Source organism: Musca autumnalis, unplaced genomic scaffold, assembly GCF_047663935.1.
Source record: "Musca autumnalis isolate F117 unplaced genomic scaffold, ASM4766393v1 scaffold_1, whole genome shotgun sequence".
NCBI lineage: Eukaryota > Metazoa > Arthropoda > Insecta > Diptera > Muscidae > Musca > Musca autumnalis.
This window is the reverse complement of record NW_027411644.1, coordinates 248841128-248858636: the sequence shown is the minus strand read 5'-3', so window position 1 is coordinate 248858636 and position 17509 is coordinate 248841128. Positions and strand designations below refer to the sequence as shown.

General features: G+C 37.2%; 1 protein-coding gene across 7 annotated transcripts in view; it reads right to left on the bottom strand.

Annotated features, from left to right (window-relative positions):
* The window catches only part of Atg16 (Autophagy-related 16), a 611817-nt gene that overhangs the window by 205206 nt on the left and 389102 nt on the right, over positions 1 to 17509 (bottom strand). The gene's annotated exons all lie outside the window — the stretch shown is intronic.

Sequence of the window (17509 nt, the reverse complement as noted above, 5' to 3'; positions counted from 1 at the left end):
GCGTACACCTAAGTGATTTTTATAAAGAAATATTAAATATGAATGGCATGAGGAAAAATACAACCATAAAAATAAGAGTGAATATCGTATAAATAAAATAGAAAAGTATCTATATTTATATTTAACCAGTAAATATAAAAACATTTATTTATTTTATAAAATATTAACGAATATATAAAAGATTAACATGTGAAAACATATGTAACAGATTATATAAAATGATAAAGAAAATAGGATTTAACAGGAGAAAGCTCAACTTTCATAATTGAAATCCCCATTGACTTTTACCATTAATATACATATGTTCAATATTTGTTGCTGACATGCGGTTGCGCTGATCAGATAATATGTATTTCATAGGAGAAAATAAGCGTTCCACGCTTACTTGGGTTGACGGTATTGCCTGTACAATATTAGCAATCTCACTGATAATGGTTTTCTGAGAGTACCAAAATGCTATTATATTTTCGTTTAGTGGCAATCTTGTTTGCCGATCATAAGTGTCAAAATCAGCTTCTAAATTGTGTAATTTAGATGAACTCGGAATTTCTGTGGTAGGATCTATCATTTGCAGATAATCGGAAAAAGATTTGGTTGCATGTGGTCTGCTCGGTGATGGAGTTTCCTCTAATATTGGGTGGCTTGTATTGTGTTCTGAAACATAAAAGATGATTAATATAAATAAATATGCATTGTTTTGGTTTACTTAAGCAAACTTACCTTCTGTTGAGTTCATACGTTTATATAACGATAGTATGTAGTTCTTCGCCCTTTGTTTTTGTTCGCACGTTAAGCATACTTTGATTCGTGGATCCAAGAACACAGCTGCGTTAAACAGTTCATTTTCTAAAAGTTTATCCTTTCTTATCTTCAAGGACTCCTTGAGAAGGTTTTAATGTTGCTACCCGGTAAATCGTCAATTTGAAATGTTATATACATAACAATAATGTATAGTTCACTATAGCACAACTGTTCGCTTTGTAACTTAATGGTAGCATTGTAAATAGGTTTAAATAGTGCCAAGAATTCAGTTGCGAAAGACCATTTTTCAGATTCAAGAAATAAATCAGGATAATCCTTGCTTAATGTTTTTATAATATCCTTCATTTCCAGGATTCTTTCAATCATTTTATATGTTGAATTCCAACGTGTTGCACAATCAATGATAGGTTTTTTGTAGAGTTCACTTCTTAGAAAATTTAAAATCATTTTACCACGAATCGTATCTTATCGACATTGTCTTTTATTGCCGACTGTTTCAGAACATCGTTTACACACAGTTGGAGAGTGTGAGCAAATTCTAGTAATTGTGTTAGATGAGATGTTAAAATTGATTCAATAGCTATTCGGCAATCGATATAATCTTCACCTTCTTCGAAATCCACGGCATCATTATCTATCGACAATTGCATCAGGATTCGTACAGTTTTTAGCATATTTGATCCGTTGTCGGTTGTAATCGTTAAAATATTACGTAAATACACATCATATTCCTTTAGAACATCCAATATAACTGTTTTTAAATATTCAGAAGTGTGACTTGATCTAAGTTCCTTTATAGCCAACGTTTTAACAACTATTTTACCATGTTTAATGTATTGAACAGCATACTTAAGTCCAGCCTTGTTGCGACATCCATCTTAAGGGAAAATAATATCCCTTTAAGATCGTTTGAGATTTCCGTTTTAATATTTTTTGAGAAACATATAAATCGTTCCAATACGTTATGTTCATTTACCGTTATCCCGAGTACACTTAAAACAGGTTCTATAAGAACTTTGAAGGCTTTATCTTCGTCCATATGTAAAGGACGTCCATTTTTTGTAAACAGTTCCACCAATGCTGTTTCAATGTTTTTTGGATTCACACTTTTTTTAATAATACTTTGATGTCACTTTCTTTCTTATACGTTTTCCCGCTTTTGATCAATATAGTTCGCATACAAATCGGGATGCACATTTTTCAAATGTCGCTATAAATTTGCGGAATGCCAATTTAAAACATTGTTGACGAAATTTTGTAAATTACACACTGTTTTATTTGATTCGTTTGTACTGAATATATCACGAAGAACAATATTTTTTGGTCTTGGCATTTTTATAATTATTTTCACTTAACATTTAAAAATGAACTACTCGTAAATAGCATTTGCGGGGTTCTTTTGCATATATAGTTTGTGGTTTATAATTTTTTAACTCATAATTTTTATGATGTCAAAAAGAAGGGACAGGTACTTTATGGTTTTGGTGTGCGAGAAATAATATTCTACCTAATTCTGACTTTCTAACTTATCAAAACCAAAATTCCAAAAATATAGCAGACCCAAAGAACGGATGTTGCCTTCACAGCTAGGTACCAGTCCTTGGCTACCTCAACGGCAATTCATAATTAGGAAAAACACAAAAAAGCAAAAAGTAATTCTTATTGTGGTGTTGTAGCATTTCTTTTTGTAAGATGATGTTGATACTGAAAACAATTTACTTGAAACCGTTCTTCGATGCTTTCTTGACATTGCTAAAATTTGAAAATGAACCACATGTTTTCACAATACAAATGATACGATTTTTAATAATAAAAAACCTCCATAAACTACAGCCCTATAGCAACCCTTTTGAAAAATGTCAAGATTTTAGATATTCGATGAGAGAGTTTTGTTTAGGCATTCCTAACTTCTTGCATAAGTATTTATGACATTTAAATAATGACATTTTTAGTCCTAACTAATTGAAGATACATATTCACTTATATTTACTTGTATTTCATTTGTGTATATTCCACGAAAATTAAAGTTAATATATTTTTAATACCTTATTAACCAAACAAATGTAAGTGTACCCTACCAACACTTTCTTTCTAAAGGTACATTATGATGTACTCTACGTGGTTTTTTAATGTACGCGCTGATGTACGCAACCTTTTCGGTTGGGTACGTGGTTGTTACATTACGATGGAGGTTGCGTACCAAACATGTGTGTTTGACGAACTTTTCGGATCTCGTTGGGTACACGTACACAAACACTAAAATGGATTTTTAATGTTTGTGTAAGTGTACATAAACTTTATAATTTTTTTTAGTGTTTGTGTACATGTACGGTACCTTATGATAAGGTACTGTTTGTTTCCGAACACTGCTAAGAACATTAAGAAAAACTCATAAAACGAATTTACAATATTGTTTTAATTAAATACTTTCGTTAAATTTTGGGTTAAATATCGTTATACTGTTTTATTTCATACAATTTTGGTTTAAGTAAAAAAGCGTCATTTCAGGTCATGAAATCGTAATTTCAGACCATAAAGTCGTTAAATCGTCATTTTCCAATTTTGGGCCAAAAAATCTTCAAATTTGGCTATACTGGGCTATAACAGCATAAGCGTAATAGTGTGTTAAATTTTCAAAACGTTATCTGGTTAATGTCTTTCAATCTCTTTGACCACCGTTGGATTTTTTAAAGGTTTCGAACCATTATGTCAGCAAGTAAGGACTTGCACACGAAAAACATAGAAAATTGCCACTAGGACCACAAGAGGGTGTGAAAGATATTTATATATCTTATTATTTTTTCTAAATTATCATCAAATCCCAAATAATAAATTTTCTCACATTTTTTATATTATGAGATTCTCGAAGCATTCCACATTAATTTATTAACCCTAATGGTAATTTTTAAGCGAAGAAAACCAAAGAAGTAGAAACGACAATTTATTTTAATTTGCCGAAATAAATCAAATTTCCCAAACTAAGAGACAAACCAACAACGACTTAGCAAAGAAGCGGTCGCCATGTAGTAGACAAGAGCACGTGTTATCCCCGGTGGAAGCCAACTCAATTTTATTACCACCAACTGTGAGAAATTATCAGGTTTATAACAGATATTTTAACGAAAGCTGAGACAAATTGTTGCCAATTAAAGTTTGGCAAGAAAGAAGGTGTTAAATAAAGCTTTTAATTTCAAACAACACAAAGACAAAAAGAACAACAGATAAAAAAGAAACGGTTCTTGGTAAAGAAAAACTAGAATTTAATTAGAATTTGCAACACGAATTGCTTTAAATTTCAATGAGAGGTTATATTGGGCCATTAAAACCCCTCGACAACAATAAAACTTGCATAAATAAAATTTAGGCAATGATTTTTAGAACTGGGTCACAATGCCAGAATGACTGAGAGAGGCGAACATGGTGTGTGTGTGTGTGTCAGAAGAGTTTGTAAAAATTTAAGCATCCAAGGTGTGTTGTAATTAAATGCTGATACTGATTTCGAAAGTAGAAACAAGTCGTTCTTTCTCTCAAAACCAGAAAATTCATTGGATATTCTTAACGACGATTGCAGAAAATGCATCAAGAGCTAAACTCTACTCCATTCTTAGCCATTACAGTAATGCCTAAAAAGCGGTGCTGGCAACCGATGATACCAAAATTAAGAAAACAATTAAATATTTATGACTTGCCGCTGAGTTCTAATGTTGCCGGTTTTTTCCGGGCAACACGTTTTCTGTATTAAGAGATGACGATTAACCGTTGGTTTTTGGTGTGGTTCTGGGAAGATAAGCTAACTTTTTGTTTTGCGGGACAATGAAAAATCTTCTGAAAAGAAAAACCGTCAACAAAGAAATCAGCTGCCAGTTTCTGTGTGTTTTTGTTCTCTTAGTGCCGACATCCAACTGTAATTATTAACTTAGGAAATCTCATGAGCTTAAGTATCGTGTGGTAGTTGTTTTATGGTAAAATCTTATTAACAACATTATGGCGGTGCTGGGACATGTGTATGATTTGCCAAAACCAATAAAGGCTTAACGTGCCACCACAGCATGATGAACTTGCCACACAAAATTGAAAAAGGAAAGAACGAACTAAGCGGCCATAACTTGTGTTTAGGCTTTAGAACTGTCAACGGCGGCATTGGTTATATCATGACAAAAAAAAAAGATGGACAGTCTATGGGTGACAGTTACTGGGCAATAAAAGTACTGATATCGCATACCAATGTCAATAGAAGAATATTTCAAATATTTGTGATGGCCGTTTCAAGACCCCCCTCATGCCCCAACAAAGAAGCGAAAAAAGCTCCTGTCATCAAACCATTTACTCGGCTAGAAAAAGTCTATCCATTTGTCAGTCTATCAATCCATCTATTGTTAGTTGGCTCAATTTGGCTATGGATCATCATTTAATGGCAATTGATTGTTGTTGGTTTCTTGCAACTCTCTTTCTGCGATGGCGGCTAAACACTTGATGCATTAGTGTCAAACGGTTTGATACAATGACTAGACAGCTATTGCAATAAAATAATAAAACATTGTAAAAAAAAACCAATACGAGAGAAAAAGAAAACCCAGTGCGCGCACACAAACACACTCTCCGGCTCATCAACTTTGGCTGAAAAAATGACAAGAAATTATTTAACTGAATATTACATAAAAGGTTATATAATTGATTTTACCTAAATATAGTCATAAAATCGTACAAACTAAAGAAGAATTAGCCATGATAGATGGATGGACAGATAAAATGAAGGTAGCCACCAGTCAGTCACTCAAGTAAAAGAAATATCATTGCCGAAGTGTCAATGAGCTAATACCTAATCGATTGTCATTTAATGGCTCAAAAGGGTAAATGATCAGTAGTTGTATGAGAGAAAAGAATAAAAAACATAAAACAAAATACTTAAGATACAAACATGAAAAGGCAGCAAACTCTACTTCAGTTGCCACTCAAGTAAACCACGGACACTGATTTTTGAAATTCTTTAAATTTTAAAGAGTAGCATTTGAATTAGTTTCGCAGAATAACACTTTTCTATTGCCACATTTCAATTGCCATTTGCAAAACAATTTATTGAAATTTTTGTAAGAGTTATAGAGATAAAACACTTTACATAGTTTTCTTTCTTTGCTATTAAGATGCTAAATAAATGTCACTTGTGGTAGTGATGAAATACTCATATTTCGAATTCTTTTATACACCAAAAGCTAACAAGAACTGCAACCCATATATAACGGCTATTGGTTTAATGGAATACATACCAAAGTACATAAATAATGTAAAATATAACGAGACATACCTGAAAGAAAAAGAAGAGTACTTATTAGAAGAAATACAATGAAGAAGAATTATTTAAAAAAGTGATATTCTATAAATTTGTATTCATTTTTAAGCCAAGCGAAATGGCTTTTTGCAGGTAAAGTACTATGATATTACATAATTTTAATACTACTACACCAGTAAAAGGAAATCAATTTAAACAAGTAACAAGTAAGAACGGCGTTAAGTTCGGCCGGGCCGAACTTGTTATACCCTCCACCACAAGTTGTATTGAAGTAAAATGGAATAATTAGTTTCCTTTCGTGTATGAAGAAGACTTAATACTAAATTTCAGCAATTTCGGTAAAACAATGTGAGGCACCATTCTATGGGGGCTATTTCAAAACTTCGATCTATACCGACAAATTTCTGACGGAAAGTTTTTAGGCTCAAAGAAGACAAAATACAAAATTTCTTGTATTTCGGTAAGAGAATGTGTCTAAAACTAAAAAATACCGAAAATCAAGAAGTAAGCTTATATGGGGATATAGGAACACGTGGACCTATACGGATAATACTCTTCTGGAATAGTTTATAACTCTTGGAAGACGAAATAACGAATTTCAGCCATTTCGGTTGGATATTGACGTCACAATCTTCAGTATTACGAAAATCCGGAGGTACCGTTCTATGGGGGCTATATCGAAACATGGACCTATACCGACGAATTTTAGTCAGAAATGGGGCAATATGAAAGCGTGGACCTGTACAGACATATTTCTGGTGAACAGTTTTATATCACATTGAAGACTAAATACCAAATATTGAAGACACAACCTTCAAAATACGAAAAATCGGGAGGTACTTTTCCATGGGGGCTAAATGAAGGCGTGGACCTATACCGACAAATTTAAAGGTGAAGTTTGAGTACCCCCAACGAAGTCTAAATACCAAATTTCAGCCATTTCGGTGGAATATTGAGGCCACAACATTCAAAATACCGAAAATCGGGAGGTACCGTTCTATGGGGGCTATATGAAGGCATGGACCGATACCGACAAAGTTCTGGAGGAAAGTTTTATACCACCAACGTAGACTAAGTACCAAATTTCAGCCATTTTGGTAGGATAATGAAGCTGAAACCTTCAAAATACCGAAAATCGGGAGGTACCGTTCTATGGGGGCTATATGAAGGTGTGAACCGATACCGACAAAATTCTGGGGGAAAGTTTTATAGCCCTAAAGAAGACTACGTACCAAATTTCAGCTATTTTGGTAGGGAAATGACGCTAAAACCTTCAAAATACCGAAAATCGGGAGGTACCGTTATATGGGGCTATATGAAGGTGTGGACCGATACCGACAAAATTCTGGGGAAAAGTTTTGTACCCCTAAAGAAGACTACGTACCAAATTTCAGCCATTTTGGTAGGATAATGAAGCTAAAACCTTAAAAATACCGAAAATCGGGAGGTACCGTTCTATGGGGGATATAAGAAGGTGTGGACCAATACCGACAAAATTCTGGGGGAAAGTTTTATACCCCTAAGGAAGACTACGTACCAAATTTCAGCAATTTTGGTAGGATAATGAAGCTAAAACCTTAAAAATACCGAAAATCGGGAGGTACCGTTCTATGGGGGCTATACCAAAACGTGGACCGATATATCCCATTTTCAATACCAACCATCCTGCAAGTAATAAAAACGTCTGTACCAAATTTTGACTCTCTATCTTTAAAATTACGAGCTGTATCTTGATTTCAACAGACAGACGGACGGACGGACGGACATGGTCAAATCGACATAGAATTTTATGCTGATCAATAATATATATATACTTTATAGGGTCTCCGATGTGTTACAAACGGAATGACAAATTTAATTATACCCTCCATATGGTGGAGGGTATAACCTCCATATGGTGGAGGGTATAACCTCCAAATGGTGGAGGGTATAAAAAGCGTTGAAATGAAATATTCTGAATAAATATGGAATAATTAGATTTATTTCTGTTAAGAAGGTGGAAAATTATTTGATCACACGCAGAAAAATATATGTTAGAAATATGTTTGGATACAAACAAATATTTGTTTGGGACTGGTTGCAAACTTGGATATAAACAGAATTTGTTTGTGTCCGAACAAATATATGTTTGCAAAATTTTGTAACAATTTTATTAGTTTGTGTACCAACATATTTTTTATATTAAAATATATTGTTTATGGGTGAAGAGAGGATTTTTGTCAAAAAGAGTTAGAACAGGGCTCTCACGGCTGCGGAATGCTCTTTTATAATAAAGAGCTGTGTGTATGGCGGTAAAACACCTGTGTTTCGTGCTTTGTTGTTGTTAAGCAACGTAGCGAAGAGGAAAAGAAAAAAATGTGTATTAATTATGTTGTTCCTTTTTCTTCAGTTTTCTAAATACAATCGTTAAGTAAAGATGGTAAATTGATTGAATAAATCAGTGTTTTGTCTTTTCCTGAAGAAATGGTGCTGTTTAATAAATTAAATGCCCAATACATTTTATAATTGAATCAAAAAGGTGACTGGAAATATTTTACTGGACAAGGTCTTGCACGGTGCGATCGATTCCTGCTCAATACGAATTTAGGCGACTGCAATATCCCGAGCGTAATTGAGCCAAAAATACTCTGGTTTGTCGTGGCAGCTGACCCTCTTCAGCTGCTATAGATGGGGGATGTACTCCGATGACTGCATTCACACAATAATTGTCTATGGCCTTAGCAACTGTGTCCGTGTGAATGCTGTTCAAACTTGCCTGATATGTCTGTTGATCTAGAGGTTCTCTCCTATATTGTTGGACCTCCGTCTCTAGAGCATAAATAACCTTCTTGATATGCCTGGGTGAATCGGTGGCCAGCAGATGGTGATTGGGATGGCTCTCACGGTAACACCCGAGCAAATACTGCAACCGTATCATCTCACTATGTTATCGTACTGAAAGAATCTTTGCCTCCTAATGTAGATGGTCCACTGTAGATTTGAGGAGGCACCTTGTTGCTGTTCTCACGGCAGAGTTCTGACAAATTTGAATCTTATCCCACTGCGTGTCACATAAATTCGGGAACCAAACTGGCGCCGCATAGCTTACCGCAGACCGACCTATCGCTTTATACGTGGTCAACAAGGTTTCTTTATCTACACCCCAAGTGCTGTCAGCCAGGGACTTGAGGAATTTGTTCCTACATTTCAGTTTATCGCAGATAGCTGTGGCATGCGAGGACGACGTGAAAGTGGTGTCGAATGTGACCCCTAGAATTTTGGGGCCCTGATATTCAACTATCTTCTATACTGCGCCGTCCATGTGGTGAACAGAGTGGCCGTCGATTTGGAGGCGGATATCTGCATATTCCTCGCGTGGAAAAAGATGGTAAGATCGGTTAAATAGGAGTTCAGTCTCTCACAGATGTCATCAGGGTAGGTACCTGACGCCAGGATCGTACAATCATCGGCATAAGTTACGATTTCAATGCCGTCTGGAGGGGGCGGAATACAGGAAAGGTAGAGGTTAAACAGTTCCGGAGATATCACCCCTCCATGGGGAACTCACTGTTTCACTCTACGGGGTTTGGACTTCTTGTACCTGAATTCCACGTACGGCTGGCGTCCACACATATAATTGACTATCCAACGTTTCAATCTTGGCCGGAGGGTTGTCTGCTCGATGTTCTCGAACAGCGTGGAGTGCTTGACAGTATCAAAGGCTTTTGATAAGTCAATCGCCACCATCACTGTTCTATCACACGGCCGATCCTTGTCGTGCTGTGCTGCTTACGGAATCCATGCTGATGATCGGCAACTTAATAGGTATTTCTAATGCTGGGGAGGACTAAGGCCTCAAGGGTATTCGCTACAGGTGATAAAAGCGAAATCGGCCTGTACGATTCACCTTTGCTGGCATCCTTGCCTTGCTTCAGTAGCGGGATCACCCTGCCCATTTTCAAGACTTCGGGAACAATAAGGGTGGTTAGCGACAGGTTGAGATACTCCACCCCCGGTTCATCCAGCTGTTTCAACATTACCATGGAAATTCCGTCAGGGCCCAACGCTTTGGATGATTTAGCGTTCCTGATGGCATTCGCAACATCATCCATTGTAAACTGTGGTGGTTCATCCTCGGCAGGCAGAGATCTAATGAGACGTAACACTCTTCTTTTCGCCCTGTCACTCTCAGGGTGCTCAACAAACTGTCGACTGAAGTAATTTGCACACCTCTTCGGGTCAGTCAACGTAACGTCGCCAAACGTGACTGAGGTCCTGTCATCCCGCCTTCCGGGGTTCCGTTGCCCACAATTCACTTATACCGCCTCCAATGTTGCAACTCTTCAGATGATTTAACCACTTGTTCCGTTTATGTTCGCCGACCAGCCTGTTAACTTCCAGTGTCAGCTCCCTGACTCTGGGGTTGGCTCGACGAAGCTCATCACGCTCATTTGCTAATCCCGTCGCCTCTGCTGGGAAATTTGGTCTTACTTCGGGTATTCGACCAGCAGGTATATGGCGAGCGGCTGTAGGATTGATGATGTCTCGGACCGTCCTTTCCGCTACCCGAACATCAGAAGGATTGGGCAATTCTCTGAAGCGGTGACTGGAGAACTCTGTGAAACTCGGCCAATCTGCTTTCCTATGATTGACGAACGTGCGGCGTTGAGAGGTGATGAAATCGGGTGGTCTGCTAATGGAGACAATTATGGGGAGATGGACTGATCCAAGGGAAATGACGGGTTGCTAGGTGACGTCATTTGCCAGACCAGGTGACACGATGGTTATGTCTGGCGAACTGTGACACGCTCCTCTAATTCTGGTAGGGGCGTCCTCATTGACCGAGCAAAACGTAGAGCTATGAATCTGCTCAGCCAGCGCTATACCCCTCTGGTCGTTTCCGAGGGCCGAATGCCACATCTCATGATGCACATTAAAGTCCCCCAGAACCAGACGATTATGACCTTCCAAAAGCGGGCTAATGTCAGGCTTATAATCTGAGATACAGCTATTTCTCGGAGGGATATATACGTTCAGCAACTCTATCTCGGCTGTTCCACACCTGACTGCTACTCCCATACATTCCATGTACGGGTCGATAGGTCTGTATTGAACAGACTGGTGCAAAAGGAAAGCTAATCCCCCACCTCCACATCTGGTGCGATCCTTCCTTATTACGTTGTTACCATCACAACGTACTGAACTGTGGTCGTTCAGAATGGTTTCCTGCACCGCCACGACCTTGATATTCTTCCGATTCATAAATTCCACTATTTCATCGATCTTACCTCGGAGCCTACTGCAATTAAATTGCAAAAAGGATGCATTTTCTGAGATTGGAACAACAACGGCTGGTGTTAAAGGCTGCGTGTGCGTTTGCTGTCGAGGGGACTGTGGGGGAGTTTCATAATCAGACTACAAGGGAGTTTCTTAATCTGACGACGACGACTCACTGGGGGCTGTGTTCGCGCCGCATGCAGCAACATAGTCCCTATCGTAGTCACTCGCGTGGGCAAGTCCAGAGCAACTCCTTAAATGCACCAACTCCTGACATCATTGCATCTCACCGAAGATTGGATATGGGTGAAGATGCGGATGTGACAAACCGAGCACAAATATATTGGTCCTGGGTTTTCCTCCGTCCCGGCACGTACCAAAAGTATCTGGAGCAGACATTCCGGGATATGCTGCTCCCAGCACAGAAAAACGAAACAAATACAAACACATGTACACTGAGGTGGCAGCCGCTGGCCGGAACGCTGAAGTTTGTGTGGTCCCGGTTAATCCGGTACAGAGAACCCGCTGCCGTGGGATTGTAGAAATAAGTTAGGCAAATTATATTGAAATCGGTTCAGATTAATTATGATTTATTAAAAACAAATCTGCGCAGCACTTTTAAAATAATTGCGGCCAGAGGATTGACCTTTATGATGTGTTCCTAGGTTTTACCATTTTTGAAATATAGAAGTTCAGGTCACATTTTTAGGTTTTTCACGATTTTCCTTGAAAATTTATCGAAATGGGGATAGAGAAAATATTTTAGCTGTGAAAATTCACTACAAGATTGACCTTTGTAATTTTCTCCTATGTTGTACCATTTTTAAGGGAAATTGCAGTCATAAAATTGTTTTATAAGGAGACGATATAGTCAGTGCAGTGTCCCAATTTGGTAAAACCTACGAAGAATATAAAAAAAATAGAAATGTGAACTTGACCCTGATATTTTTTTTTACTTTTCTCGTCTATGAACATTGTAGTTTCAGAATCCGAAAAAACTTCCCAGGTGTAAGCACCTTCCATTTAAAGTTTCTCAGGCGCACCGTGAATGTGGAAAGTGCTTCTAGTACAAAGAATAAAAAAATAGATAATAACAATAAAACGTTAAAAAACTCTAAATGTCCCTATAAATGTATTAGATGTGGGAGAGGCGTATTAGTCGCAAAAGTTTTGAGCATCGCTATACATCCAAAGGCACAGGAATTTACCAAATTTCTGATAATAAATAATTTACGAAATTTAATTTCAATACTTATAAAATACCAATAAAACTGGATCAATGTACAATTTCCAAACTTCGTTTACCCACAATTTACAATTTTCCTTCAGCAAAACCACAAAAACGTCTATAATTTCAAATAAATTATAAGCCTAATACACGAATACTTTTACCTAAAAATACCAAAAGAAATCAATCAAAAGAAATCCACAATAGAATCACGTAACAAACGATTAACATCGTCTGTCATGGCCTGGATCACCTGTTTTTGTTTGAAAGAAGAAGGAAATGCGTTTTCCACAACGAAACAAAAAAACCCAGAAACTTTTTATAAAAAACCAAAATCAAATTATAAACCTAAATTCCATAATACTGTTCCACTGCCATAGTCTAGGAAGCTTGAGGCAAAATGCCTTACTTTTGCAGTAGCTGCATAAAATCTGGGCCAATAACTAACAACGAACTACAAACACAAGAAGAATTGGGATTTTAATAAAATGCCTTTGGGTTCGTTGGTTTTTTTTTTTTTGTTTTTTTGCAAAACAAACCAAAGAAAAAACAATTTGATTACTTTAATAGCTGTCAACTTGTATTGGAATAATTTGCCCACTGTATTTTTCTAATCTCTTTTGCCTGTGCTTTTTTTTTAGTTACTAAAGATTTCGTTAAGAATACTATGATCGAGCGTTTGGTAATTGATTATTCATGCCATGGCAATTTTCAAAGTTGGCAGCAACGAAAAAAAATACACAGCAACACAATTTTTATTTTAAATTAAGTTTTTCTTCCTTCTTCCTAACATTATGTGGTTTGGTTTACGAGCAAACATTAAAAAGTTCCATGCAATGAGACGACGGTGACGAAAATGGGTCTAAGCCACAAGAATCAACAAGAAACCAGTGAAAGAAGTGGTTAGCCTAAATTCTTTTGATGAATTAAATAAACAAATAAAAAATTTATGAGTCAAAAACATAGCAAATTGATTATTCATTAATGGAAAGATTGACGGACGGACGTTTGGGCAGGCAAATAAAGCCGAGACAGAACGCAAATGTCTTTTGAGCTACGCAAATTAGGGTTTTGTCTCGAAGCACTGTTTTGCTTAGAAGCTAAGGCCATGCCGCCAATACCATCACCACCACGATTATGAATAACGATGATGAGACTATTGTTGGCTGATGACGATGATGATAGAATCAATGCTAATAGCCAGTATTCGTTTCTACGGTAAATAATCAATTAAATTAACGAAATTGAATATTGATTAGAACACAATGGTGGCATTCTCCACAAGAAAAAAAGCTTGGAGAAATGACATGGAAAAGCCAAGAAGATGGGTAAAAAAAAAAAAAAATTGGAAACCACTATTGAACACATACATTTTTGTTTAATGGTTTTTAAGGAGTGGCCAAAAGATAAATTCCCATTTCTAATGACCACTGACAGAGATGTCTACACTGGCCAATGACAGTTATAGCAGCATCCCATGATCATTAACCTCACCACTTTGTCATTGCCAAAAATAATAGATTTTAAATAAACTCCAGCAGCTTCTATGGCCATTGCAACAAATGTCTTTAGGCAGTGATTTCGGTTTGCTCATCGATCTATGTCTGAATTCCATAATTTTCTTGTCAAATATAAATGCATCTGGTATTGAGTTTAGTTCTTCCAGTTGACTGGTCACATAACCTTCTCAATGTGAGATTTTGTAGCAAAAAAAAAAAAAAGAAACAAGAATTTTCTTTCCATAATAACATCATGTTTACGGTTATACGGCAGCAGTCAGACTAGAAAAGTAGCGGCTTACACCACACACTAGGAGAACAAAAAACAAAACATACGAAAAAAATGTGGTAAAATTTAAAGGTCATTTGCATAAATTTGTGCCCAAAAGCACAACAACTCCAACACATTACACGACACTAGCGGTTAAGGAGACACGTTGAACATTATACAGCAACCAACACACATGATCAGCCATGGCCTGCTGCAGCAGCGTAAGAAGGAATGGGCGTTGTGGCCAAAGGTGCAATTTATGACCAAAAAACATTTCTTGAGAACTGTGTTTTTGTGAAGGTGTCTGCTGCAGCAAACAGAAAAATGTTTTCACGAAATCACAAGTGGCCAAATTCATGGCATTCTTTGCATGGCTCATAACGTAACTGACCGCCGCTGCCGCAACCATCATCACGTTAAAAAATTAACCCATGTGTCAAAGGAATAATTTTGTCATGCAACATCTAAAACATTCAATTTAATACGGTTTTTATGGCGCTAGAAGGATACTCTTTGATATTAACACTACGTACAGTTAGTGGAGGATGATATGTGAATCATTCAGGTGATATGTGAATGAAGACATGTTGGTACAACATCCTAACGGAAATGCTTTTTATAGAGAAAGCGGAAAGGAAAAGACCTAAGATAAAGACTATTATGTTGTTTTTGCAAGTTTCTGAAAAAAGAAAAATAAATTTCTCTGTTCCCACGGACATCCTCTAAGGAACATATCATTGAGTGCACCCCATTCATATTAGCTCAATTAATGGGACATACATTTTATAGTCGAGTCCGAACTACCTATCTTATGACACCATTTTTAAAGAAGTTTGACATGGCTCGAATACTCCGGAAACGTCTCAAATATTACGCTAAGGGATAATTTAGCCACCGATGACAATTTGATGTTGCCTGGCCTGCGAATCAAACCAGGGCATTCAGTGTGCAAGGGGGTGTTCTTACCATTATGTACTTGCAACCAACAGTGTCACGACAGCGGCCAAAAATGGTCAGAATCAAGTACTACGGAGTACAAATATATTGATGGGAGTCGATAAAAACAGATTAGGATTAAAGTTGCACTTGAAGGAATGGACCGACATAGTCCATTATGGAAGTGGATCTTATTTTGAGAGTCATATCTTTTCGATGGACATCACACCCACTAGTCATTTCAGTGGGTCATCATATAACATTTGGACCAGTATGCCAGGAAGCATGAACTTTTCCACGGAAAACATAATATGTCTGTAAACAGGACCACAGCCAAAAGCATCGGTATACATTTCCAAAGGATCTTCGAACAGACCCTAAACTGCACTTAAACAAAAATGTTGAAGTTTTGCTGGGGGAAATTAAGTTTGGACAAATATGACGAAATCCAAATTTCGGACCAAATCCGTTGATCAGTTCGAGTGCTGTAGTGCGCTCCAGCCACTACACATGATGCCATATGGATTTATAAAACTTTCGGGCTATTTTCTCTGAAAAAACTTGTACCATCGCAAAGGTGGTGAGTGAATGCAAGTTGCTTCAACAGAAATTAAAGTTAGTCAAGAGCAGGTCTTAAAGTGAACTTATCCGAAATTTTGTGTGGGAGGTACACAAATGAAACTTTTACCGCCGTATAGGGCCGTAAATACAGGATGCTACAACAAAAATCAAAACGATTCGAGAGCAGGTCCTAAACTGAACTTTTCCGAAATTTTGTGTGGGAGGTACCCGAAGGAAGGGACCGATTGAGTCCATATTGGAACCATACTTAAGTCTAGTAGACTTAAGTGTGGACAAAATCGGTTACTCCCTCAAGAGTTATCGTGCGCACAAATTTTCCGAACATTTTCGAAATTTTGTGGGGGGTGGTACCGGAAGGAGTGGACCGATATAACCCATCTTCGAAATTAAACTAAGTTTGAACAAAATATTGCGAAAGCCAAATTTTGGACCAAATCGGTTCATCCGTTCGAGAGTTATCGTGCGCACGAGCCAGCCAGACAGACAGACGGACGGACATTGCTAAATCGACTCCAAATTGCCTGAAACAATCTCAATCTTGTAGAGTATTTTTACAGCTACTATATTTTCTCGAATCCCATTTTCATATGACTTGCGGTTTCCAAGCAAAATCGCGAAAACCTAAAAAACCCATAAAAATGTGAACTTTGATCGCGATTTATTTAAAAAGCGCTCCGACGATTTTTTTGTTTTTTGATTTTATGAACATTGCAGTTTCAGAATCCGCAAAAACTTCCCAGTTTTAAGCACCTTCCTTTTAACGTTGGTTCAAGAGCACCGTGTTAATTATTTTAAAAAAATGGAGAACAGCCAAAATCGTAATTTATCACAAAAAAATGGGACGTTTTTACCATTAATCGGTCAAAAAAAAACCTATTTAAGGAAAATTCTCTAACTTAAAGACAAAATTTTTATGTATTCAATATGCCAACAAAAATATATGAAGACTGACAACCAAATTTCAGTCATTTCGGCGGGATAATGTGGCTAAACCCTTCAAAATAACGAAAATGGCGCGGTACCGTTCTATGGGGGCTATATCAAAACGTGGACCTATACCCATAATTTTTATCAAAAATTTGTTTTAATCAACTGGGAGCACTTGATGCAAAAACTCAGCCGATTTGGTCGTGAAACTTAGGTAAAATATTCAAAATTCCAAAAATCGGAAAGTACCGTTATATGGAGTCTATATCAAAACGTAGACATATGTCAATAATTTTTATCGGGAAATTTGTTTCAACTGGGAACCCTACACCTCAAACTTCAGCCAGTTTTGTCGATAAATTTTGCTAAAATATCGAACATTGGGACGAAGTTTCAAATTTTTTGCTTTCAACATTGTCAGCCAACAATAAGTACTTGTACCGAAATGGATTCACCTACGCCAACTCCTTCTACGCGATTCCCCCGCGTTCCCCAAAACAGCAACCCCTCACAAGCAGCATTTAGATCTTCAAAATGCATCCTTTCTGCAAGTTAATTGATAAAGGTAAGATAAAGGAAATGGTAGACTTTGTTCTTCGGAAGAATATTTCTGTCGCGGCGGTGCAGGAAACTAATTTCAACAACTGCAACATACATGATGTGGTTACAACGATCGCAGCAGAAGGGGAGGTGTAGGATTACCTTTCCTGTTGCGCCAGTTTGTTCAGTACAGACCTATTTCGTTCGAGCCTGGTTTTACC